This window comes from Pteropus vampyrus, unplaced genomic scaffold, assembly GCF_000151845.1.
Source record: "Pteropus vampyrus isolate Shadow unplaced genomic scaffold, Pvam_2.0 Scaffold702, whole genome shotgun sequence".
Lineage (NCBI taxonomy): Eukaryota > Metazoa > Chordata > Mammalia > Chiroptera > Pteropodidae > Pteropus > Pteropus vampyrus.
The window spans coordinates 1,210,431-1,238,278 of NW_011889483.1; the positions used below are offsets into that span (position 1 = coordinate 1,210,431).

Below are 27,848 nucleotides of genomic sequence, written 5' to 3' on the forward strand. Positions count from 1 at the left end.
TACCCCAATATCACATGATCAACTTGTGATTTTCTCATGTCAGTCTCTTGATGGTCTCGTGAATCCCACGGGGAAGCCTTGTGAATATCATGAGATTCCATAACTTTTGTTATGAGATTTCAAGGGGTCTTCCACTTCATTTGCCTCTTTGCCTAAAACAAGGGTATTCAGAATACACTGAAGAAACTGCCTCAATGTCAATATCTCAGCTTTCTTTCCATGGTGGTTAAGCCAGTTTCTCTTAAAATTTGTAGTATTTGGTTTGCTATAGAGTAATTCTGAGGCAGCCGTTCTTTCTGCCATGAAAGGGTATCCTCACAATGACTCAGTATATTTCCTACAATACTGTAAAATGGTGACTGTTGTTTCTATCGCTAACCAGTCCAGGACTGGAGCCAAGGCTCTAGATCCTCAAGAAATATTTTCTTACCAGAGGAAAGGTGGCCTTTGGTTTAAGTTATCAAATATAGTAATTTTCAACAAGAACTGCCTTTTTGGCTTTAGATCAGGGCTCCATTGTAGTGTTATGAAGAAACTAGCTTTGTGTCACAGGCCTGGGTCTCCAGTCTACATCATTTAAAGGGAGGACAGCACCTGAATGAAGGTCTCCTCTCTTTTCTATAAGAGTTGACAGCTTTGATCTGTGTGCCATGCACTGCACATTAGTTTCTGTGACAGGGTGTGGGATGTTAGTCTTATGAGTAGGCCCTTAGCCTAGTCTGTTTAAAATTAGACAGTCTTAAACTTGGGAGCACTGCCGCAAGGGAGTCAGGAAAGGATCATATGAGTGGCCATAGGGATTAGGTGCCCAATAAGAGACTGAACTCTATGAAACACAGGGAGATCATGTGACAGATGGGGATGATGTAGTGCTCCCTTTGGAATGATGAGTGGATATCACTAGAGAAAGTTCACATGAACACTGAGAAAACATTACTCTTTGTGTAACAGAAGGTGACCGAGGACAACATCCTAACTGCCCGCCAATCGAATGTTGTGTCCCCATTCTAAAACTACTTGAGATCAATGGTATATGCATTCTGTCAATGACTGTTAATCAGATTTTGTCTGTTGTCAGAAAAACTGCTCTATAACAGTAGAGTCGAGTTGGTGGTCACACATTGGCCGTGTTGATAATTGGAGGCTCAGTGTCCTGTGAGGAAGCGATTGATAGCAGTGGAAACAACAGCTGCCATTTTGCTGTATTATGGGGAAATTACTGAGTATTGTTAGGATACCCCTTCATGGTGGAAAGAAGGGCTGCCTCAAAATTTCTCGATATCAGATCCCAGACTACAAATTCTGGGAAGGAATGGCTTAACTACCACGGAAAGAAAGCTGATATATTGACATTGAGACGGTTCTTCAACATGTTCTGAAAATCTTTGTTTTAGACTAGCATAGGAAAATGAGGCGGAAGTCACCTGGAAATCTCCTAACAAGAAATAGGGAATCTCGTGATATTCACAAGGCCTTACTGCATGATCCATGTTACCATCATGAACTGGCCTGACGACAACACAGTGAGATCATGTGACATTGAGATGATGGTGTGATGCTCACTTTTGAGTTACTCTGCTACATTCCTTGGTAAAATTCACATAAGCACTGAGAAAATAAGATTACCTGTGTAACATAGCCACCTAACAGCCCTTCAATCGAAAGGTCATGTCTGCATGAGAAGACTTGCTTGAAGACGATGGCATAGGCTAACACACACTTGTCTTAGGTAACTGACCTGAGGTTTCGTCTCTGGTCACACAACCTGCTTGTATACAATGAGAGCAGCGGTCGCATATTAATCGCGTTGAAATTTAGGGCCTGAGTCTGAATGATGAAGCTATCTTAGAACGGTGGAAATTCTAAGTGCCATTATGCTGTATTATAGCAGAAATGCTGAGTCATTGTGAGCATAAACCTTAATGGTTTTGGTGGTATTCTTGAAGGTAAAGCTTAGGCTACTGCTGTCAAGAAGAAATTGCTTAGAAGACAATGCTGAAATATTGAAAATAAGAGTTCATGAGACATATTTTGAAAACACTTGTTTGAGGATAGGGGAAGTGGAATAAGGTGGAAGTCACCTGAGAATCACGTAGTAATCACCAGGGAATTATATGGAGGTCAAGTGAATACCTGGAGGGATTGACGTGGGGATCAAGGAAGACCCTGCAGGAATCATGAGTCCATCAGGTGACGAGTCTTGTTGCTGTGGCTATAGGTTTTCACCTTACCACTTACAATATATCAGGCTTCAGTGTGTGAAACGTTTTGCACTTGAGTTTACCTTGTAAATGAGACTGGCATGGTGTTGTGTTTTCAAACATCCACTGTACTTACCCTACTGTGGGTAGAGGACTGGGTCCTGGACCATGGACTTCTATCGAATTTTTTTTCTACCAAGAAGGTCTTGATACTGTGTGCCAAGTCCTCCACCTAAGGTACCTTTAAGAAAAGTTATTCTAGATTCTGTGGGCAAAGGTCTCTACTCCACTTCCCAGAAATAAGAGCAATGCTCATCTGTGCTTCCAAGCTCCACAATTGTGTTCTTGAAATAACAGTCCAGGCTTTGTGCCAGGTTTCTTAGTGCCTACACTACCTTCTATTACCAGGGGAAAGGCTTATTGCTGTAATTTATGGTCACATTTCAATAATTGTCAAAAGGGAAAATTAATGACTTGGGACCAGGTTGTGCTGAATATACTGTTAACATGACAAGGTTGGTGCTATTGGTCCAAATTTCTATCATAAATTCTTTAATGGTAGGATAATCTTGGAGTTGTAACCCGAGACCTCCATCCTTCCTCCTCCTAGGAAATGACAGCTTGGTTTTTTAGGCCAAGGTCTCCACAAGAGTTTCTGCTACCAAGAGCCAGGCTGGATATTTTGGGCCAAGGTCTTCAGTCTGGACGTTTTTATCAACTGGATGGTCTTGACTTTGTGGGCCTGGTGCTACTAACTAGTTTCTTTTAGAAAGTCCAGGCTTGGTGCAGATTTCCACAGTTTTCATTCTAGTTTCTCTTCCATAAAGAAGATTTTTGCTGTAAGCCTATGACTCCAGGTGACATTTGTTCACCGAGGACAGGCTTGGAACCATGGGCTTGTGCCACCCCTTCAGTCTCTGTTTGGGAAAGACAGAAGAAATGCTTTGGGCCAATTTCTGAGCTCTACTTCCTTAAAATAGGAGATGGGATTTCATCTGAAAACCAAGGTCAGGACTCTGGTTCCTGATTAAAAATCCAGGCAGGAGACAAGGTCCTAGGTCTTGAGATAAGGACAGGCTTTACGTGTGGGTTAAATTCTCCCATCTACTAGTTTTCAGACAGTACAAGCTTAGTGCCTTGGGTCCCGGTCTCCCTTGTCATTTTTGTTAGGAAAAAAAGCATTGTTCCTTAGGTCTGTGTCACCACTCCACATCCTCTCAAGGGAAGACAGTGTTGCCTATATGAATGATGGCCTCCAATCTTCTTTTATTCTGAGAAGACAGCTTTGTTTGTGGGCCATATATTCCTTATGAGTTATATTTATAGGGGATACCTTGGTTGTAGTGTGAGTAGTTTTTTCATCTAGTCTGTAATAAGTTGGATGGTCTTGAACTTGGGAACTTGGGCCTGCACTATAATTCATGTGGAAAGAGTCCAGGCTTGGTGTCCAGGCCTAAAATTTTATTCTAGTTTCCCTTGAATAAAGACAGGCTAGTTGCTGTGGGCCTTGGACACCACTCCACATTTGTTTCTGAGAGGACAGGCCTAGAATCGTGGGCCCAGGCCACCACTTCAGTCTCAGGAGAAGACAGAAGAAATTCTGAGGCCTATGGTCTCAGCTCAAACTGCTGGAATCGGTGAAGAATTGGAATTGTAGGCTAAAATCACCACTTTTGCTCTTAACATAAAGTCCAAGCCTGGAACCAGTGTTCTAGTTTTTCAAGATAGATATTCTTATCAGAAGAAAGGCTGCTCTTGGGATTTCAGGTCTCCAATCTACTAACTTTCAACGAAGACAGTCCTTTTGAATTTAGACCAGGGCTTTGTTGTAGTAGTGTTAGGAAGAAACTGGTTTTGTGTCTTATGCCCTGGTCTACAGTCTACACCATTTGAAGGAAGGCCAGTACTGTTACCTGAACAGAGGTCTTCTATCTTTTCTGTAACAGTTGACAGATTTGATCTGTGAGCCATGCACTGCACATTACTTTCTGTCACAGGGTCTAGGATTTTGGTAGTGTGAGTAGGTCCTTAGCTTATTCTGTTCAAAATAGACAGTGTTAACCTTGGGGGCATGGCCCCAAGGGAGTCATGAAAGGATCACATGAGTGCTTGTTGGAATCAGCTGCCCATGAATAGACTGGATTGTATGAAACACAGGGAGATCATGTCACAAATAGAGATGATATTGTGCTCCCTTTGTAATTACAAGTTCATATCACTTGAGAAATTTGACATAAACACCGAGGAAACAGTCTGCGTATAACAGAAGGTGGCCGAGACAGTCTCCTAACTGATCTTCAATCGAATGTTGTGTCCACATTACAAATCTTACTTGAGGTCAATGTTATATGTGGCCATTCAATGATTGTTAATTCGCATTTGGTTTTGTCTATTGTCAGGAAAACTGCTCTACGATAGTGGAGGCAGCTGTCGCCCATTGGCCATGTTTATAATTGTAGGCTGAGTGTGCTGTGAAGAAGTGATCGGATAGCAGAGAAAATAACAGCTTCCACTTTGCTAGATTGTGGGAAATATGCTGAGTCATTGTGAGCATACCCCTTCGTACCCCGGAAAGAACGGCTTCGGTAGAATTTCACTATAGCAATCCTCAGACCAGAAATTCTGAGAAGAACTGGCTTAACCATCATGGAAAGAAAAGTGCTATATTAACATTGAGGCAGTTCCTTCAACTCTTGTTTTAGGCCAGAAGAGGCAAATGAGGTGGAAGTCACCTTGAAATCTCGTAATAAGAATTAGGGAATTTCACAATATTCACAAGGCTTTCCTGTGGGATTCATGTGACCATCAGGAGATTGGTCAGGGCATCAAAGGATGAACACATGATATTGAGGTGATGGTGTGGTGCTCACTTTTGACTTACTCTTCTAAATTCCTTTGTAAAATTCACATAAACAATGAGAAAAGGAGAGTCTGTGTATAACAGAGCCACCTTATGGCTTTTCTATCTAAAGGTCATGTCTACATGAGAAGACTTTCTTGAGGACAGCAGTGTAGGCTACTAGATAATTGATTAGTTAACTGGTCTGAGGTGTCGTTCGTGGTAGGGCATTCTGCTTGAAGGCAAAGGAAGCATCAGTCACACATTATCAGCATTGTAATTAGAAGGCTGAGTCTGCTTAACGAAGCTACTTTAGAGCGGTGGAAACAGAAGGCACCATTTGGCTGTATTGTAGCAAAAATGCTGAGTCATTGTGACCATAACTCTTAACGGCTTCCCGTTGGAATCCCGCAGTATTCTTGGATGCAGGCTGTAGACCACTTCTTTTGAGAGGGAATTGCTTAATGGCCAATGCATCAAAGCTGAAATATTAAAAATGAAGAGTTTATGAGATGTGTTTTGAGAACGCTTGGTTGAGGAAAGCGTAAGAGGAGTAAGGTGGAAGTCATCTGAAAATCACATAGCAATCACTAGGGAATCACATGGCAGTCAAGTGAACACCTCGCAGGATTCTCGTCGGGCTCAAAGAAAACCCTGCAGGAATCTGGTGTCTACCATGTGACCAGTCTTGATGCTGTGGGTGTAGGTTTTCGGTTTACTTCTTAGAATGAACCCAGCTTCAGTGTGTGAAATGTTTTCCACTCAAGTTTACCTTGTAAATGAGATTGGAATGGTGTTATGTTTTCAAACATCCACTCTACTTACCCTAGTGCAGGCAGAGGACTGGGTCCTGGGCCATGGATTTCTATTGAATTTTTTTCTACCACGAAGGCCTTGTTACTGTGTGACAAGTCCTCCACCTAAGGTTCCTTTAAGGAAAATTAGGCTAGATTCTCTGGGACAAGGTCTCCACTCTACTTCCTGGAAATAGGAGAAATGCTTGGCCATGCTTTCTAGCTCCACAATCATGTTCCTGAAATAACAGTCTAGGCTTTGTGCCTGGTTTTTTGTGACTACGCTACCTTCTATTACCAGGAGAAAGGCTTGGTGCTGTAACTTATGGTCGCCTTTCAATAATTGTCAAAAGGGGAAATTGATGATGTGAGACCAGATCGTGCTGAATGTACTTCTAACATGACACAAGATTGGTGCCATCGGTCCAAATTTCTATCGTAAATACTTTAAATGAAAGACAGTCTTGGAGCTATGAACTGAGTCCTCTGTTCTTACCCTCCTAGAACATGATAGCTTGGTTCTGTATGCCAAGGTCTCCATAAGAGTTTCTGGTAGCAAGAACCAGGCTGGGTGTTGTGGACCTAGGTCTTCAATCTGGACTTTGTTACCAATTGGATGGTCTTGACATTGTGCGATGGCCTGGGGCTCCCTACTAGTATCTTTTAGGAGGTCCAGGCTTGGTGCATGTTTCTACAGTCTTTGTTCTAGTTTCTCTTCCATAAAGAAGGCTTTTGCCATGAACCTATGACTCCAGGAAACATTTGTTCACAGAGGATTGGCTTGGAACTGTGGGCTTAAGTCATCCCTTCAGTCTGTGTTAGAGAAAGACAGAAGAAATGTTGTGAGGGAATTTCTCAGCTCTACTTCCTGGAATTAAGGGAATGCCGCCTCCAGCAAGTGGTATATCCTGCCAGGAACAGGGCAGATCTTGAGAATATACTTGAGTTGATATGGTGGGAGATTAAGAAAAGAAAGAAGACAGAAAGCTGGAATCAGTAGGTCCACTGCCCACTGATGGAGCAATGGTGTAGTTATATATTTTTAAGGTTTTTCTATACAAGAGCATACAATTGCTAGCTAAGATCATCCTCTGCACAATCACCCAAACCACACCCTGCTATGATCTTTTGCAGTTCCATCTGCTCGGGGCTATTTGTGTACTTCCCTGTCTCCGGGGAACACTGCAATGTTTCCCCGAACAGTTTGTACTTTTCCAATCTTAGGAGGGTTCCTTGAGCTGAGGAAACCTTTGGTTGACCTCACAGATTGCAAGGACCTTGTCAGCTTACAATCCGCTCTCTACATCTCACCCTTCCTTTTTATTTTTAAGCCGCAGAGCATGCAATGTAATATGAGATCTTGCTATTTGTAGTTGGAGGATTCAGCAGCCAACTGAAATGGCACAAATGAATACAACAAGTAAGCATACAATTCCAGCTAAAATCCAAAAAATGTATGTTTAACCATAGTCAAAAGATTAAACCATTGCAAACTATCTAATAAATCTTTAGCTAAATATTTTGAATTGATAATAGTATTCTTAGCATTCCGTATAACTAGAATCTTCTGATGCAAATTATGCAAATCTAGACTTAAATTATTATGATGCCTAATATCGTGTTAATGCAATTGCACCGGTAGCCAATTCCACTTAGACTGATTATAGATTACATTACTTACTCACACCACTTTATAAGCAGCAGCATGGCAACACAAACTTGTGCTTTTTTTCTAGAGCTTCTACTTCACTTCCTATCTACACTACAACAGATTCTAAGGAATTCAGCTTAATCTCTAATTTTAAATCATTATCTTCCTGTGTCTTCATAACCATTGAAGTATTATGAGCCAACTCATTAACAAAGTTAGCATTTTGTATGCTTTGCAATAAAGCCATTGCTGCAGATAGTGCAGTAGCTATTAAGAACACAAATTACTAGTTCTGCAATAATAAGTCCTATAACTCTTTTATTTCTACACAAAGTAGATTTCATTTTTGACAGTTTTTACCCCACTATTATCATACTAAGGTTCTTCTAATTTAGTCGGTAACATGATAAAACTTGGTTGATTCAAAACCAATAGATTTGACCCCTTATTATAAAGACCCACACATACTTAAATTACATTTGGTATAAGATACATTAAGAAGACCCTCTGAAGCATATGTTTGCAATTGTCTAATTAGAAAAAAATAGGAGGCAGCAACACAGGCTCGAACCCCATAGCTATGCTTAATATTCAAATCTGCAGTAGAAGAATCAGACAAGTTAACAAAGTCCAAAGCTGCAAAAGCTTGCCACAAGTCCTTTTGAATATGTTCTTTTGGAGTAGTCATCAAAGAGGCTATGTATTTTACAGGCAAGCTTCTCTGGGTCTGATCCATCTTCATAATGCTTGACCAGCTTTTCAGGCAGCCAAATAGGTCCATCTGCACCCTCAGGAAAAACACAAACATGCCCTCAGCCCCATACTAAAACATGATCCGGGGCATGCCATTCATTAGTTAATGGGTCCTTTCAACAAAATACTGCTTGTGAATTCCCTGAAGGGGACCAGAACCTTTCTGCAGCTGTTCAACCATCATCATCTGCATTTAAAAAATTTAATATATTTTGAGGAGTCATGAGGCTAACTCCCCCTTTTTGTTTTTGTATTTGAAGTTTGTTAACAGCAACAATAGCAGACTAAATAAGTACCAGGCAGTATGTTTCAGAAAATTGTAGGGGTTAAAGCCTCTCAAATCATCTAAAGTTTTCTCAGCGAATTTGGCAGGATTCACAATAAAAGCTCTACTGTTTTGGATTTCAAGAATATGTTTATGAAGATTAACAACATCCAGACTGGCATTATTGCCAGTCTATATCCCTTGTCATTGTAATTTAATTTTATTTTAATCCCATTCAGAGGCATTGTAGTCTCTGAATGTGGACTGACCAACACCTCAATTTTCCTGCCTCCACCCTTCATTGTTTCCCTTCAGAGATTTTAATCCCTTAATCTTAAAGGGATGTTAAGGGAGGAAGATCTGTCTTCACTAACTTCTCTAAAGCTGAGATAGAGCTGTAATTTCTGCCTACTGGGAATAAAAATCTCTGAAAGCCTATTCTATGGGGCTCGAGAGGCAGATAACTTGAGGTGACTTTTCAGCATGCAGAAGTGGTAGAAAGCCTTGTAATCTAGAAGATATAAATTTAGCAAAAAGATAGAAAAGATAAGTCAAAGTTAATAGTAGAAGTGATTGACAATGAAGTTACTTTTTCATGGTAGTTTGTTAATTCAAGGTACACAAAAATTCCCTGATTCCCTGGCCCATGTGGACTTATCTAGTTTCTGGAACAAGAGCTTAAGATCTTCCCTGGGTTCACTAGAATAGGTTGCACTTACTGGTCTATTTTCTGGAAGAACCTGTGAGGACTCATAAGAAACTGGTTTAATTCAAGATAAAGGTACCCAGCTGTTGATTCCTTGTAATTTGACAGCATTTGGGAACTTAACAAAACTAGGTAGGGCCTTTCTATTTGCCTTGAGGGCTGACTATACCTGTCACTGTACAGCATTGGAGAGAGGCCTTTGGGATGGGTCAGGACAGAGTAGGTAGCTCTAGTATCTAGTAAAAATTCAGGTTTTTTTCTTGCCATGTCGAGGATGACCTGAGGTTCCATTATTGTGATTGTGATGGGTTTTCTAGGAACTGCGGTTAGCAAGTGCTTGAGCCTCCATTGTTAGAGAAGAGAGCAACCCCTTCATGAGAGGCTTGCTATGTGGGGTAAGGGCTTATGAGGTCCACCCCTCCCCAGCTTCCCAGGGTGGGATGAACATTCACCCTTTTAGTACCCTTCCTTCTGCGGTTTTCATGTTGATTATGCTTCAGTCCTGACAAAGCAAATCATGGGAAACCAAGATCGAGGCCCTCTAGGCCTGCAAAGTTTTTATTGCCTAGGTTACCTTGAGAGGTCCCTGTATTACGGCAGCTAAAATTCTCACCATTTTTGTACTTTGTCCCAGTTATTGGTCACCTTAAAGACTTCTGGCACCAAGGAAGACTGCTGGGTTGGGGTTTAGGCCCCAACTTTTAGAGCTTTCTTTAAATATTGGGCCCAGACCGAGTTATAGCTAGGAGTGTCTGGCCCTCAGAATTTGGGCTCATGTTATTATATTCTCTAAAAGCCTCAGAAAACTGGTTAAGGCAACATAAAACATAGAAATTACTTTGATTAATCACAGAATCCTTGTATTCTACTCAGAAAACTTTTCCATAACATTAGTAGCAGACTAATAGTCTAAGAAACATTAAAACACTTTTATTTCACGTTAGTTTACTTTTGGCATTTAAATTTCCAATCTTGTTTAGTTTGATCACACAAAATTTCCTCTCAGATTTTTTTTATATATACAAATTGTCTACTACTTTTTTCATTCCTTCAGTTTTCCTCTTTTCACTCATTCAGAAATAACCAACTTTAACACAAACACCTTTCCTTTAATTTTTTTCAAAATAAATCTCTATATTTCATACCTTCTGTTACCAAAAGCATACATTTTCCTTTCCATCATAATTAGAATTCCTAACTGAATCACCATATTACATATAACACAGACAAATATAGATTAGAGGTTATGCACATATTCGTATTTCCCGATCATCAGTGTTTGTAACTTTACTTGGGGTGCTTACTCAGTTCGTCAAAGTCCATTCCTGACTGTCCTCTCCTGCCCTAGCCTGATGACTTCTGTGAGCCTCCCTCTCTATTTCTTGCTCATACTCAGGAGGCAATGGTGGTGGAGGAGCAGAAGGCGATGGAGAGTATGAAGATCCTCATGCCTCTCCAAAGTCCTTCACACTGTAGCAACATTACCTTCTCCTCCTGGGAGTCTTTGATCCTCCCAAGTAGAATCAGGACAATCTCTTATTAAAGCCCATAAGAGGAATGTAAAAATGGGATCTTATCAGGCCCTTCAGAGGTACAGTGCCCTCAAAATGGCTTCACAATTCTCTCTCAGGTCTGACTATTTATAATTTCCTCTTCTGGGAACCAAGGACAAGTTTCTTGCACAACTTAAAAATTCTGTTAATTGTTCTCCTTTTACTTTATAGTTTCTAGCTCTAAGCATAGCCTTAAGTATTTGTATCAAAACAATCTTTTTACTTTTGTTGTCCCATGTTTTACCCTTGACTATGACAGCTTATTGCTTAAATTTATTTAACATGCATTTTTTTCTAGAATTCTACCAGGCTCTTATTTGTATTTTCTCCCTCCTCCTCTTTGTGTACGCTTTTCCCAAGAATCCCTCACCTTACACTTTTTTACGTGTTTCCGTACTCGGGTCCCTGTCCAGGTGCCAACTGCCATGTCCAGTAAGTGGTAAATTCTTCCACATCCTACTCAGCTCTGGAGAATGTACCTGAGTGGGAATGGCGGGAGATTGAGAAAAGAAAGAAGACAGAAAGCTGGGATCAGGAGGTCCACTGTCTGCTGACGGTGGAGCAATGGCTTAGTTTTATTTTTATGAGATGTTTTTATACAAACTCATACAATTGCTGCCTAAAATAAGATCATTCTCTGCACAATGGCCACCGCATACCCTGCTGTGATAATTTTCAGTCCTGTCTCCTCAGGGCTATGAGCTTACTTTCTCCAGTAACACTGCATTGTTCTCTCATCACTTCATACTTCCAGATTCTTAGGAGGTTTCGTTGAGGTGAGGCAACCCTTGGTTGACCAAACATATTGCAAGGACCTTGTCACCTTGCAATCTGCTCTCAACAATAGAGCTCAGAAACTGGCTCACAGCATTTCTTCTATCTTTCCATAACAGAGACTGAAAAGGTGGCGTAAGCTCACAGTTCCAAGCCTGTCCTCTGTGAACAAATGTCACCTGGAGTCCTAGGCTCACAGCAAAAGCCTTCTTTATGGAAGATAAACTAGAATGAAAACTGGAATTCAGCATCAAGCCTGGACCTCCTAAAAGGATCTGGTTGGAAGTCCTGGTCCACAATACAAAGAACATCTAATTGGTAACGATGACCAGAATGAAGACCTAGTTCCACAGCACCCACCCTGGCCCTTATTACCTGAAACTCTTGTGGAATTTTGGTCTACAGATCCAAGCTGTCATCTCCTAGAAGGAGGAAGAATGGAGGACTTGGTTTCTGGCTCCAAGAGTGTTCTCCCCTTAAAGCATGTATGATAGAAATTTGGGCTGCTGGCACCACCCTTGTGTTGTATTAACAGTAAATTCAGCACAACTTGGACCCACATCAACAATTTTCTCTTTTGACAATTATTGAATGATGACCATAACTTACAGCCCCAAGCCTTTCTGCTGGTAGGAAAAGGTAGTGTGGGCACTAAGAAAACTGGTACATAGCCTGGACTGTTCTTTCAGGAACTCGATTGGGGAGCCTCATGGTAAGGTCAAGCATTTCTCCTATTGCCAGGAAATAGAGTAGAGACAGGAGCCCACAAATTGTACCCTGACATTACTTAAAGGAACCATAGTTGGAGGACTTGGCACATGGTAAGAAGACCTTCTTTGAAGAAAACAAAGTTGATAGGAGTCCCTGGCCCAGTACCCTGTTCTATACCCACGCTTGGTGTAGTACAGTGGATGTTTGAAAACATAACACCATGCCGGTATCAGCTACAAACAACTCAAGTGGAAAATATTTCACACACAGGAGCCTTGTTCATTCAAAGAAGTAAATTGAAAACCTACGCCCACAGCCACAAGACTAGTAACATGGTAGACACCAGATTTCCACGGAGTCTTTCTTACCCTCATGTGAATTTCGGGAGATGTTCATGTGACTGCCACGTGATTCTCTAGATATTGCTACATGCTTTTCAGGTGACTTCCAAATTACTGCTATTCCCCTATCCTCAACAAAGTGTTTCAAAACACATTTCAGAATCTCTTTATTTCAAAATTTTACTATTGATGCATTTGTTGTTAAGCAATTCCCTCTCAACCGTATTGGACTAAAGTCCACATCTAAGAATAGTGCAGGTGTCCCACCTGAAACCATTAAGAGTTATGCTCACAAGGACTCAGCATTTTTGCTACACTGCTGCCAAATGGCTACTATTGTTTCCACCACTAACATAGCTTCATCAAGTAGACTCGACCTCCAAATTTCAATGTTGTTAATGTGCGATGGCTGCTCGCATTGCCTTCAATCAGGTTACCTGATCACATATGAAAAATCAGGCCAGTTTACTAATGACAATTATCTGGCAGACTACGCCACTGTCCTTATACATGCTTTGTCATGCACACACAACTTTTTGATTGAAGGGCTGTTAGAGGGCTCTGAGAGAGAGACTCTCCTTTTCGCAGTGTTTATGTGAATTTTACCAAGAAATGTAGAAGGGTAACTAAAAGGTGAGTGCCACGCCATCACCTGGTCTCTCTGTTATGCCCTCAGTCCAATTTCATAATGGTAACATGAATCCCCTGGGAAGACCTTGTGAATATCACGAGATTCCTTAATTCTTCTTATGAAATTTCCAGGTGACTTTCACCTCATTTTCCTCTGCTGGTCTAAAACAAGGTTATTCTGAATCTGTTGAAGGAATTGCCTCAATGTCAATATCACAGCTTTATTTCCATGGTGGTTAAGCCAGTCCCTCTCAGAATTTTAGTAGTCTGAGATTTGTTTTAGAGAAATTCTGAGGCAACCGTTTTTTTCTGCCATGAAAGGGTATTCTAACAATGACTTGGCATTTTTCCTACACTACAGCAAAATGACAGCTGTTCTTTCCAACAGATCCTGTCGCTTCCTCACAGTGCACTCAACCTACAATTTTAATCGTGTCCAGTGGGCAACCACCGTCTCCACTACCATAAAGCAGTTTTCCCCACAGCAGAAAAAGCCTGAGGTGAATTAACACCCATTAGCTGCATATTCTGTTAACCTCAAGTGAGTTTTGTAATTTGGACACGACATTCAGTTGGCTGTCTCGGCCACCTTCTGTTTCACACCGACTAATATTTTCTCAGTGTTTATGTGAACTTTACCAAGAGATATGCACTCGTCATTTCAAAGGAAACATTACATCACCCCATCTGTCAGATGATGTCTCATTGTTTTATATAATCCAGACTTGATGGGCACTCAAGTACTCACGTGAAGCTGTTGTGACTTCCTCAGGGCCCTGCTACTAATCTTAACACTCTCTAATTTTGAACAGACTAATGTAAAGACCTGCTCACATTACCAACATCCTAGACCCTGTGACGGAAACCATGTCCTAAGGATGTTTATGATGAGAAACTGACACACTGGTGGAGCTGTAAATCAAAGATCCAGATATGCTTAATCAGGAATTTAGTCCACTCTGACGATTAATGCTTGAGGAAATGGCTTTGAATTGAGCCTCTTCCATGCTGCAAGCTTCTGTGTCATTGTGTGGCTCCAAAATCATCCTATATGTTAAGTGATAGAAAGATAAACTGAATTGCCAGCAGAACTGTTCTAAAAGGTGACTCGATACATGAAGTGCGTGATGTAACCTTGGTCTCTTCCAATATCTACAAAGTGTGATAGCGATTAGAGAATGCTGGAAGGTTTAATTGGGAAAATTCATAGGAAGTGGGTTTTGGCTGCCATGTGTTAGAATGGAGTGAATATGCTAAAGAGACCTCAAACTTTGTAATAAACATTATTGTATGGTGTTGAAATACTGCAGTTTATTTGTTGCCTTGAAAAAGACATTGAAATCTATAAACTTTAAAAAATATCCACAGCACACCCCATAAAACCTCTTTTTAATACCTTCATTCTATAATGCATAATGGCAGTCAACGATTTGGTGATAGTATTGTGGTATTCTGGGAAGTGTAAAGCGGCACCCTAATAATGAAGTGGAAGAAAACACTGCTTTTACTTGTAATTGTGTAATACATTTTTGAATTTAGCAAGCTCTTTGTCCCTTGTTCTTGACGTTCCAACACAATCTGATCTGAGTGTATCTCTGTTTAGGATGCGATCTGTTTTCAATACACAAGAGCTGATGGCACATACTCTTTAGAGATACATGCTCTCAAACTTACCACATTCATGGACTGTATCAGCAGATACTAATACAGTGGCATCTTTCTTATAGTTTATAGTAGAGGTTCTTTAACAGATGTCCTATACACTGTTTCTTTGTCAAGCAGAATGGAAATCCAGGGAATCTTGTGTATACTGTGACAGTCGACTGTGATGAGAAATCTTTCTGGTGAGGATGTACTTGTAATCTGTTTCCTCAGCAGCGCCATTCCGTAAATGAATAGTAATTCTTTTTCTGACTGCATATTGAAATGAAACCATCTCCTAAGCACATTTCTGATGATATACAGTGGACATCTTGATCTGAGCTTTCTGTCTTTTTCTTTTATCAATCTCCAACCGTTCCTACTCAGGTATATTTTCCAGAGCCATGCTTGACGTGGCGAAATTTACACTTGCTGGGATTCGAAATGCAAACTATAATCAGTACTCTGGTTCCTCATTAGATATCCAGGAAAGAGACAAGGTCCTAAATCTCGAGATAAAATTCTCTTACCTGAAGATAGGCATGCCTTGTGGGTTCAGTTCTCCTTTCTACAGGTTTTAAGGGAGACTAAGCTTTGTGCCTTGGGTCCCATTCTCACTTGTACTTTTTGTTAGGAAAGATAGACATAATGACTTGGGCCCTTGTCACTTCTCTACATCTTCTCAAGGGAAGACAGTGTTGCTGGTAGGAATGGTGGCCTCTGTTTTTCTTTTGTTCTGAGAGGATAGTTTTGTTTGTGGACCATACACTTCTCGTGAGTTCTGTTCACAGGAGATACCTTGGGTGTCATGGGAGTAGTTGTTTCTTCTATTCTTTTATAAATTGAATGGTCTTGAACTTGGGAACCTGGGCCCATACTCTAATTCATGTGAGAAGAGTCCAGGCTAGCTGTCACAGGCCTACATCCCCATTCTAGTTTCCCTTGCATTAAGATGAGTTTATTGCTGTGAGTGTAGGACACAACTCGACATTAGCTCAGAAAGAAAACGCTAAGAACCGTGGGCCCAGGCTATCACTTCAGTCTATGTTAGGAAAAGATAGGAGAAATGCTGTGGCCTAGTTCTCAGCTCGACCTCTTGAAATATTTGAAGAATTGGAATGGCAAGCCAAAGTCACCACTCTTGCTCCTAACAGAAAATCCAGGCCTGGAGCCAAGGTTCTAGTTCTTCAAGAAAGATATTCTTACCAGAGAAAAGTCTGGTCTTGTGTTTTAAAATCTCCAATATATTAATTTTCAACAAAACCCAGCTTTTTGGCTTTAGATCAAGGTTTTGTTATATTAGTGTTAAGAAGAAACTGGCTTTGTGTCATGTTCCTAGGTCTCCAGTCTACATCATTTGAAGGGAGGACAGTACTGTTACCTGAATGGAGGTCTGTCTTTTCCGTAAGAATCAAGAGCTTTCATCTGTAGGCTATGAACTGCACATTAGTTTCTGTCACACGGTCTAGGATGTTGGTTGTGTGAGTAGGTCCTTAGCCTAGTCTGCTCAAAAATTAGACAGTGTTAAGCTTGGGAGCATGTCCACGAGGGAATCATGAAAGAATCATGTGAGCGCCCGTGGGAATCTGTTGCCCATAAAGAGACTGAACTGTAGAAAACACAGGAGGATCATTTGACTGATGGGGAAGATGTTGTGCTCCCTTTGGAATGATGAGTGTATATCATTTGAGAAAATACACATAAACAGTGAGAAAACAATAGTCTATGTATAACAGAAAGTGGCCAAGACAGTCTCCTAACTGATTTCCAATAGAATGTGTCTACATTACAGAACTTACTTGAGATCAACAGTATATGTGGCTAGTAAATGATTGTTACTTTGTCACAGGTTTTGTCTGTTGTCTAGAAAACTGCTATATGGCTGTGGAGGCACCGGTCACACAATGGCCTAGTTGATAATTTGAGGCTGAGTGTGCTGTGAGGAAGTAACTGGATAGTGGTGAAAACAACAGCTGCCATTTTGCTGTATTGTAGGAAAAATGCTGAGTCATTGTAAGGATATCTCTTAATGGAGGAAAGAATGGCTGCCTCATAATTTCTCTATAGCAAACCTCAGACTACAAATTCTGAGATGGACTGGCTTAACTACCATGGAAAGAAAGCTGAGATATTGACATTGAGGCAGTTCCTTCAATGTGTACAGAAAACTCTTGTACTAGGCCAGCAGAGGAAAATAAGGTGGAATTCACCTGGAAATCATATAACAAGAATAAGGGAATCACTTGATATTCACAAGGTCTTCTCACGGGATTCACGTTATCATTATGAAATTGGCCTGCAGGCATCACGGGGAGACCTGATGATAGTGTGGCACTCAGTTTTAAGTTATCCTTCTACATTCCTTAGTAAAATTAACATAAACACTGAGAAAAGGAGAGTTCATGTATCACAGAGCCACCTAACAACCCTTCAATTTAAAGGTCATGTCTGCATAAGAAGATTTGCTTGAGGACATCATCCTAGGTTACCCGATAATTGTCATTAGTTAACTCTCCTGATGTTTCGTCTGTGGTCAGGCAACCTGTTAGAAGGCAATGGGAGTGGCTGTCACCCAGTAAACACGTTGAAATTTGGAGGCTGAGTCTGCTTGATGAAGCTACTTTAGAACGGTGGAAACAGTGGGAGCCATTTAGCTGTATTGTAGCAAAAATGTTGAGTCATGGTGAGCATAATCCTTGATGAATTCAGGTGGGACTCCTGCAATATTAATATTCTTTGATGTGAACCTTTGGCCACTACTGTCAAGAGGGAATTGCTTAATGGCCAATGCATCAATGCTGAAATATTAAAAATGAAGAGTTTATGAGACGTGTTTTGAAAACAGTTGGTTGAGATTAGGGGAAGAGGAGTAATGTGGAAGTCACCTGAAAATCAGGTTGCAATATCAAGGGAATCATGCAAGAGTCAAGTGAACACTTCGCGGGATTCATGAGCGGGTCAAAGAAAACCCTGCAGGAATCTAGTGTCTATCTTGTGACTAGTCTTGTTCTGTGGGCGTAGGTTTTCACATTATTCTAAGAATGAACCAGGCTTCAGTGTGTGAAAACTTTTCCAATAGAGTTTACCTTGTAAAAGATACCTGCATGGTGTTGTGTTTTCAAATATCAACTGTACTTACCCTTGTGCGGGTGGAGGACTGGGTCTTGGTCCATGGACTTCTATCAACTCTTTTTTTCTACCAAAAAAGTATTGTTACCATGTGCCAAGTCCTCCATCTAAGGTTCTTTTATATAATGTTAGGCTAGATTTGTGGGCCAAGTTTTCCACTCTACTTCCTGGAAATAGGAGCAATGCTTGGCCTTGCTTCAGAGCACCACAATCGTGTTCCTGAAAGAAATATGGCATTGTGCCATGTTTCTTAGTGCGCACACTACCTTCTCTAGCAGGAGAAAGGCTTGGTGTTGTAAGTTATGGTCACCTTTCAATAATTGTCAAAAGGGAAAATTGGTAACATGGGACCAAGTTGTGCTGAATGTACTGTTCACATGACACAAGGTTGGTGCCATCGGTCCAAATTTCTATCATAAATGTCTTGGAGCTGTAAACCGAGTCTTCAGTTCTTCCTCCTCCTAGGAGATGACAGCTTGGTTTTGTAGGCCAAGGAATCCACAAGAGTTTCTGGTAGCAAGGTCTAGGCTGGGTTTTGTGGATCTAGGTTTTCAATTTGGACTTTGTTACCAATTGAATGGTCTTGACATTGTGGGACAGCCTGGGACTCTCAACAGTTTCTTTTTGGAGGTCCAGACTTGGTGCAGATGTCCATAGTCTTTGTTCTAGTTTCTCTTCCATAAAGAAGGCTTTTGCTATAAGCCTAGGACTCCATACGACATTTGTTATGGAGGACAGGCTTTGAACTGTGGACTTATGACACTCCTTCAGTCTCTATTAGGGAAAGACAGAAGAAATTCTATGTGCCAATTTCTGAGCTCTACTTCCTGGAAAAAGGGGAAGGGATTGAACTGCAAACCAATGTCAGCACTCTGCTTCCTGATTAAAAATACAGGCAGGAGACAAGGTCATAGGCCTGGAGATAAGATTCTCTCACCTGAGGACAGGCTTGCCTGTGGGTTACGATCTCCTATCTACTAATTTTCAGACAGGACCAACTTAGTGCTTTGGGTCCGAGACTCTTTTACTTTTTGTTAGGAAAAGAGTTAGTGTGACTTGGACCAGTGTCACTATTCCACATCCTCTCAAGGGAAAACAGTGTTAGGCATATGAATAGTGGCCTCCATTCTTCTTTTGTTCTGAGAAGACAGCTTTGTCTGAGGGCCATACACTCCACACGAGTTTCTATTCACAGGGGATACCTTGGGTGTAGTGTGAGTACTAGTTTCATCTAGTCTGTTATAAATTGAATGATCTTGAACATGGAAGTCTTGGCCTGCACTCTAATTCCTGTGAGGAGAGTCTAAGCTTAGTGTCACTGGCCTTAGTCTCCATTCTAGTTTCCCTTGCATAAAGATGGGCTTGTTGCTGTGGGCCTAGGACAAAACTCGACCTTCATTCAGACGAAAAGGCAGACGTTCAGATGTTCAGACAGAAGAAATGATGTGGCCCGAGGTCTCAACTCGAACTTCTGGAATAGGTGAAGAGTTGGAACTGTAGGCCAAAGTCACCACTCTTGCTCCTAACAGAAATTCTAAGCCTGGAGCCAAGTTTCTATTTCTTTAAGAAATATATTTTTACCAGAGGAAAGGTGGCCTTGCAATTTAAGTTCTCCAATATACTAATTTTTAACAAGAACCGGCTTTTTGGCTTTAGACCAGGGCTTTGTTATATTATTGTTAGAAGAATGGGCTTTGTGTCTTGGGCCCAAGTCTCCAGTCTACATGAACTGAAGATAGGACAGTACTGTTGCATGAACGGAGGTCTCCTGTCTTTTTCGTAAAAGTTGACTGCTTTGATCTGTGGGCCATGCACTGCATATTAGTTTCTGTCACTGAATAAAGGATGTTGATAGTGTGAGTAGGTCTTTAGTCTACTCTGTTTAAAATTAGACAGTGTTAACCTTGAGTGCCCGTAGGAATCAGCTACCCTTGAAGAGCCTATGCTGTATGAAACACAGGGAGATCATGTGACAGATGGGGATGATATAGTGCTCTCTTTGTAATTTTGCGTACATATCACTTGAGAAAATTTACATAAATACCTAGAACACAAGAATCTTTATGTAACAGAAGGTGACCGAGTCAGCCTCCTAAATGACCCCCAATCGAATGTCGTGTCCACATTACAAGTCTTACCTGAGGTCAGTGGTATATGCTGACAGTCAATGATTGTTAATTCACCTCTGTTTTTATCTGTTGTCAGGAAAACTGCTTTAAGGCAGTGGAGGTGGCATTCGCAGATTGGCTGCTTTGATAATTGGAGACTGAGTGTACTGTGAGAAAGCAACTGGTTAGCGATAGAAACAACAGTCACCATTTTGCTGTATTGTAGGAAATATGCTGAGTCATTGTGAGGATACCCTTTCATGGCAGAAAGAACGGCTGCCTCAGAATTTCTCTGTAGCAAACATCAGACTAGAAATTTTGAGAGGAACTGGCTTAACCACCATGGAAAGAAAGCTGAGATATTGACATTGAGGCAGATCCTTCAACATGTTCTGAAAATCCTTTTTTTAGGTGAGAAGAGGCAAGTGAGGTGGAAGTCACCTTGAAATTTCATAACAAGAATTAGGGAATCTCGTGATATTTATAAGGCTTTCCCACAGGATTCACGTGACCATAAAGAGACTGGCCTAAGGGCATCACTGGCTGATCAACTGACATTGGGGTGATGGTGTAGGGCTCACTTTTGAGCTACTCTTCTACATTTCTTGGTAAAATTCACATAAATACTGAGAAAAGCTGAGTCCGTGCGTAACAGGGTCACCTAACATTTCTTCAATCCAAAGGTCATGTCTGCATGAGAAGTCTTGATTGAGGACACGTTGAAGGCTACCAGACAATTGTCATTAGTTAACCGGCCTGAGGTTTCATTTGTAGTCAGGCAATCTGCTTGAAGGCAAAGGGAGCGGCTCTCGCAAATTATTGTTGTTGAAATTTGATGGCTGAGTCTGCTTGATGAAGCTACTTTAGAGCAGTAGAAACATTAGGCCCCATTTTGCTGTATTGTAGTAAAAATGCTGAGTCATTTTGAGCATAACTATTAACCTGTCCTGGTGGGACTCACACACTATTCTTGTATGCCAACCTAAGCCACTACTATCGAGAGGGAATTGCTTAATGGCCAATGCACTAATGATGAATAATTGAAAATGAAGATTGTATGAGTCTTGTCTTAAAAACACTTGACTAAGGATAGGGGAAGAGAAGTAAGGTGGAAGTTACCTGAAAATCACATAGCAATCACTAGGGAATAATGTGGCGGTCATGTGAACAGCTCACAGGATTCACGTGAGGGTCAGGCAAGACCACTCGGGAATCTGGTATCTAATAGGTGACTAGTATTGTTGCTCTTGGTTAGGTTTTTACTTTAGTTCTTAGAATAAACCAGGCTATAATGTGTGAAACGTTTTTCACTTGCGTCTACCTTGTAAATGAGACAGGCATGATGTTGTGTTTTCAAACATCCACTATACTTACTGTAATGTGGGCAGAAGACTGGGTCCTGGGCCATGGGCTTCTACTGACTCTCTTTTTCTACCAAGAATGTCTTGTGACCATGTGCCAAGTCCCCCACCTAAGATTCCTTTATGTAAAGATAGGCTAGATTCTGTGGGCAGAGGCCTCCACTTTATTTCTTGGAAATAGGTGAAAAGCTTGACCTTGCTTCAAGGCTCCCCAGTCGAGTTCCTGATTAAGAGTTCTTAGTAACCTCACTACCTTCTGTTTCCAGGGGAAATGTTTGGTGCTATAAGATATGGTCACCATTCAATAATTTTCAAAAGGGAAAGTTGGTGACATGGGTCCATGTTGTGCTGAATGTACTGTTAATACAATACAAGGTTGGTTCCATTGGCCCAAATTTCTATCATAAATACTTTAATGGAATGACAGACTTGGAGCCATGAACTGAGTCCTTCATTCTTTTTCCTCCTAGGATATGACATCTTGGTTCTGTAGGCCAATAAGCTCTACAAGAATTTCTGGTAACAAGGGATGGGGTGGCGGCTGTGGGACTAGGTCTTCAGTCGGAACATTGTTACCAATTGAATGTTCTTTTAGTTGTGGACCTGGGGCTTCCAAATAGTTCCTTTTAGGAGGTCCAGGCTTAGTGCTCATTCTAGTTTATCTTTCGTATTGAAGGCTTTTGTTGTGAGCCCAGGTCTCCAGGCAAGATTTCTTCACAAGGGACATGCGTGGAAATGTGGGCTTATGCTACTCCTTCAGTCTCTGTTAGGAAAAGACAGAGGAAATGCTGTGGGCCAATTTCTGAGAGTCACTTTCTGGAAATAATGGAAGCAATTGGAACTTAAAACCAAGGTCAGTGCTTATGTTTCTGATTAGAAATCCAGGCAAGATACAAGTTCCGAAGTCTTGAGAAAAAATTTTCTTACCTGAGGATATCTTACCCTGTTGGTAGAGTTCTCCTATCTAATACTTTTCAGAGAGGACAGGCTTAGAGTCTTAGTTCCTAGTCTCCCTTCTACATTTTGTTAGGCAAAGACAGGCCCTGTGCCTTGGGTATGTGTCACCAATCCATATTCTCACAAGGAAGGATTACGTAGTGTTCTTTTTGTAGTTAAAAGTGCATATCGGAGAGAAAATTCACATCGACACTGAGAAATCATTAGTGTACATGTAGCAGAAGGTGGCCACTACTGTCGACAGAGAATTGCTGACAGGCCAATGACTCCATGCTGAATATCGAAAATTAGAGTTTATGAGACGAGTTTTGAAAATACTTGTTTGAAAATAGGGGAAAACGAATAAGGTAGAAATCACCTGAAAATCGCTTAGATATCACTGGGGAATCATGCAGGAATTAAGTAAACACCTGGTGGAATTTACATGGGGATCAAGGAATACCCCGCACTAATCTGGTATCTACCAAATGACCAGACTTGTTGCTGTGGCCGTAGGTTTTCATTTTCCTTCATAAAATGAACTAGGCTTCAGAGCATGAATCGTATTGCAATTGAGTTTACCTTATATAAGATTGGTGTGGTGTTGTGTTTTCAAACATCCATCCAACTTATCCCTGTTCCAACAGAGGACTGACTCCTAGGCCATGGACTTACAACCATTTTTCTATTCTAACTAAGAATGTCTTGTGACTGTTTGCCAAGTCCTCTACTTAAAGACTCGTTATGTAAAGTTAGGCTAGATTCTGTGGCCCAAGGTCTCCATTCTACTTCCTAGAAATAAGAGCAATACTCTGTTGCAATTCCAAGCTCCCCAACCAAGACTTTTAAAGAACAGTTCAGGCTTTGGCCAGTTTTCTTATTACCCATAGTACCTTCTCTTATCAGAAGAAAGGCTTGGAACTGCAAACTATGGTCACCTTTCTATAATTGTCTAAAAGGAAAATAGGTGACATAGGACCAGGTTGTGCTGAATGTACTGTTATGATGACACTGTGTTGGTGCCATCAGCCCAATTTCTATTGTAAATGCTTTCAAAGGAGTATAGTCTTGGGGGCATGCACCAAGCCCTCCATTCTTCCTCCTACTAGAAGATGACAGATTGGTTCTATAGGCCAAGGTATCCACAGGAGTTTCAGGTAAAAAGGTCTAGGCTGAATATTTGTGGGCCTAGGTCTTGAGACTGGACATTGTTACCAATTGGATGGTCTTGACCTTGTGGGCCTTGGCTTTAACTATGTCTTTTTAAGAGGTCCAGGCTTGATTCCGATTTCCACAGTCTCCATTTTATTTTCTCTTCTCTATGAAAGTTTTTGCTTTGAGACAAGGACTTCAGGCACCATTTATTCACATGGAACTGGATTGCAAATGTGGGCTTACGCCATCATTTCAGTATTTGTTGGAGAAAGTCTTAAGAAATGCTTTGGGCTAATTTCTCAAATCTACTTTCTGAAATAGAGGTAGGTAACTGCAATAAGGATAGCACACTGGATCCCAATAGGAAATGCAAGCATGAGAAAGGTACTAGGTTTAGAGATAAGACTCAAATTCCATGAAGACAGACTTGCCCTGTGGTTTAAGTTATCCTATTTACTCGTTTTCAGAGAGCATAGGCTTACTGCCTTGGTTCCCAGTCTCTCTTCTACTTTTTGTTAGGAAAAGACAAGCTTTGTACCCTGGGCCCGTGTCACCAATCTACATCCTCACAAGAGGAGATGATGTAGCGCTTTCTTTGAAGTGATGCGTGCATATCACTGAGAACTAACTAGTATGCATGGAAGAGAAAGCGGGTGAGGCAAACTTCATACTGACCTCCACTTGAAGGTCGTGTCCACATTCCAAATATTTTCTGAGTTCCAGGGTATATGCAGGCAGTCAATGATCTCTAAGTCGCCTCTACTTTTGTCTCTTTGTCAGGAAACCTGCCTATGTCAGTGGAGGCAGAAGTCACACATTGGCTGCTTTCATAATAGAGCCTGATTATGCTGTGAGGAAGAGAATGGATAGCAGCTGGAACCAAAGCTGCCATATAGCTTTATTGTGAGGAAAATGCTGAGTCATTGGGAAGTTATCTCTTCATTGCAAAAAAAAAGGCTGCTTAAGAATTTCTCCTCAAGGCTATTTAAGACTGAATGTCTCTGAGACTGGCTAATCCCATAAGGAAAAAATGCTGAGATACTGACATTGAGGCAGTGTCTTCAACATGTTCTTAAAAGGCTTGTTTATCCTAGCAGAGGTAATGAAGTGGAAGTCGACTGGAAATCTCCTACCAAGAATTAGGAAATCTTGCGATAGTCATGAGATTTTCCTGCAGGATTCAGGTGAGCAATAAGCTACTGGCTGAGGGTAACACACGAAGGTCACGTAAAATTGGGGTGATGGTGTGGCGCCCACTCTTGTGTTACCCTTCTACATTCCTTAGTAACATACATAAATACTGAGAAAAGAAGATTATCTGTGTATCTTAGCCACCTAATAGGCCTTGAATGGAAAGGTTATGTCTGCATGAGAAGACTTGCTTGAGGACAGCAGCATAGGCTAAGCCTAAGTTGTCAGGTAACTTCCCTAAGGATTCGTCTCTGGTCAGACAACCTACTTGTATACAATAAAAGAAGCGGTCATACATTAACCGCGTTGAAATGTAGAGGCTGTGTCTGAATGACGAAGCTATCATGGAAACTCTAAGCGCCATTATGCGGGATTGTTGAAGAAACGTTGAGTCATCGTGAGCATAACCCTTAAGGTGTGATGAGATAGCCACGCTATTCTTGAAGATGAAACTTCAGCTACGAGTGTCGAGAAGAATTGCTTAAAGGCCAAGAACTCAATGCTGAAATATTGAAAATAAGAGTTTATGAGACGTGTTTTGAAAACACTTGGTGGCTAGGTGAAGAGAAATAAGTTCAAGTCACGTGAAAGTAAAGTAATAATCACTAAGGAAAGAATGTAGGGCAAATGAATACCTGGAGGGATTCACGTGGGGAACAAGAAAGACCCTGCAGGAATCTGGTGTCTACCAGGTGACCAGTCTTGTTACTGTGGCTTTAGGCTTTTACCTAACCTCTTACAGTGAATCAGACTTCAGTTTGTGCATTGTTTAGCTGTGTAGTGTATCCTGTAAATGAGACTGGCGTGGTGTTGTGTATTCAAACGTCCACACAACTTAGCTGCTTTCCTGCAGAGGACTAGGTCCTGGGCCATAGACTTCCATCAACCTTTTTTCCTACCAAAATGTCTTGTGACTGTGTGTCACTTTCTCCATGAAAAGATCCATTCAGTTAAGTTCGGCTAGGTTCTGTGTGCCTAGGTCCAACCTGCTTTCTGGAAATAAAGAAACGATTAGCCGTGCTTCCAGGCTATCCAATCGAGTAACTTACAAAACAGGTCAGGTTTTGATTTAGGTTTCCTGATGCCTAAACTATGTTGTATTACTAGAAGAGCGGCTTGGTGCTATAATGTATGGTCACCTTTCAAAAATTGGTTCAAAGGAAAATTGGTGACATGGAACCATTTTGTGCTGAATGTACTGTTATGATGACACTGGTTGGTGTCTTTGGCCCAATTCCCATCGTCAATACTTTTAGTAGAGTACAGGGTCACAGGTGTGCACCAAGTCCACCCATCTTTCTTCTTCCAGAAGATGACAGCTTGATTCTGTAGGCCAAGGTGTTCACAATAGTTTCAGCTACCAGAGGAAAGACTGCATGTTTGTGGGCCTACGTCTGCCTACTGGATATTTTTTAAATTAGATGATATTGATGTTGTGGCCCTGAGTTTAACTGCTTCCTTTATTTGGTCGAGGCTTGGTTCCGATTTTCACATTCTCTGTTATATTCTTCTATTATAAAGAAGACTTTGGCTTAGATCCAGGGCTCAAGGCAACATTCGTTCACAGAAAACAGGCCTGGAACTTGGGCTACACCACATTGCAGTCTATGTCAGATAAAGTTGGAAGAAATGCTGTGGGCTATTTTCTCCAATCTACTTTTTTGAAATAGCAGAAGGAATTAGAACTGCAAAACCTAGGTCAACACCCTGGTTTCTAATAGGAAATAGAAGTCTGAGACAAAGTCCTTGGTTTCGTAGTGCCCAAACTACAGTCTACTACCACGGGAAAGGCTTGGTGCTATAAGATATGGTCACCTTTCAATAATTGTATCAAAGGAAAATTGGTGACATTGAACCAGTTTGTGCTGAATGTACTGTTATGATGACACAGGTTGGTGTCTTCAGCCCAATGTCTATCATAAATACTTTAAAGGGAGGACAGTCTTGGAACTGTGCACCGATATCTCCATTATTCCACCTTCAAAGAGATGACATCTTGATTCTGTGAGCCAAGTTGTCTACAGTAGATTCAATTAGCAGGGGCTAGGCTGGATATTTGTGGACCTAGATCTTCAGACTGGATATTGTTACCAATTGAATGATCTTGACATTGTGGCCCTGAGTTTAACTGCTTCCCCTATGTGGTCAAGGCCTGGTTCAGATTTCCACAGTCTCCGTTTTATATTTAATCTATACAGAAGGCTTTTGCTTTTAGCTATGGCTCCAGGCAACATTTGTTCACAGAAAACAGGCTTGTAACTTGGGCTTTAGCCACATTTCCAGTCTAGGTCAGAGAGTGTCGGAAGAAATACTGTGGGCTAATTTCTCAGATCAATTTCCAGGAAATGGGGAAAGGGATTGATACTACAAAACCGAGGTCAGGATCCTGGTTCCTAATAGGAAATAGAACTCAGAGACAAGGTTATAGGTTTATAGAGAAGACTCAATTACATGAAGTTAGCCTTTCCCTTTGATTTAGGCTTTCCTATCTACTAGTTTTGAGAGTAAACAGGCTTAGTGCTTAAATCCAAGTCTCTCTTCTACTTTTTGTTAGGCAAAGACAGGCCCTGAGGTTTGGTCTAGTGTCATCAATCCATATCCTTAAGGGAGGTTGATGTCATGCTCCCTTTGTAGTGAAAAGTGCATATCACTGAGCAAATTCACATCGACACTGAGATGTCATTAGTCTACCTGGAGTAGAAGGGGCCAAGATAGCCTCTTAACTGTCCTCCAATCTAATATCCTGTCCACATTACAAATCTCATTTGAAGTCAATGGCATATGCAGGCAGTCAATGATCTTTAATTCGCCTCTAGTTTTGTCTATTTGTCAGGAAAATTGCCTTCTGTTTGTGGAGGCAACAGTCACACATCGGTGGCATAGATCATTGAGAATGACTGTGCTGTGAGGTAGTGACTGGATAGTGGTGGGAACAATAGCCGCCAATTTTCTGTATTGTAGGCAAAATACTGAGTCATTGTGAGGATACCACTTGATGCTGGAAAGAATGGCTGCCTCATAATTTCCCTATAGCAAACCTCAGACTGCAAATTCTGAGAGGGACTGGTTTAACCACCAGGGAAAGAAATCTGAGATATTGATACTGAGG

General features: G+C 41.2%; 1 pseudogene; it reads right to left on the minus strand.

The window, feature by feature from the left end:
* The window catches only part of LOC105309252, a 98,227-nt pseudogene extending 73,124 nt beyond the window's left edge, over positions 1-25,103 (minus strand).
* Between the last annotated feature and the right edge of the window lie 2,745 nt (positions 25,104-27,848).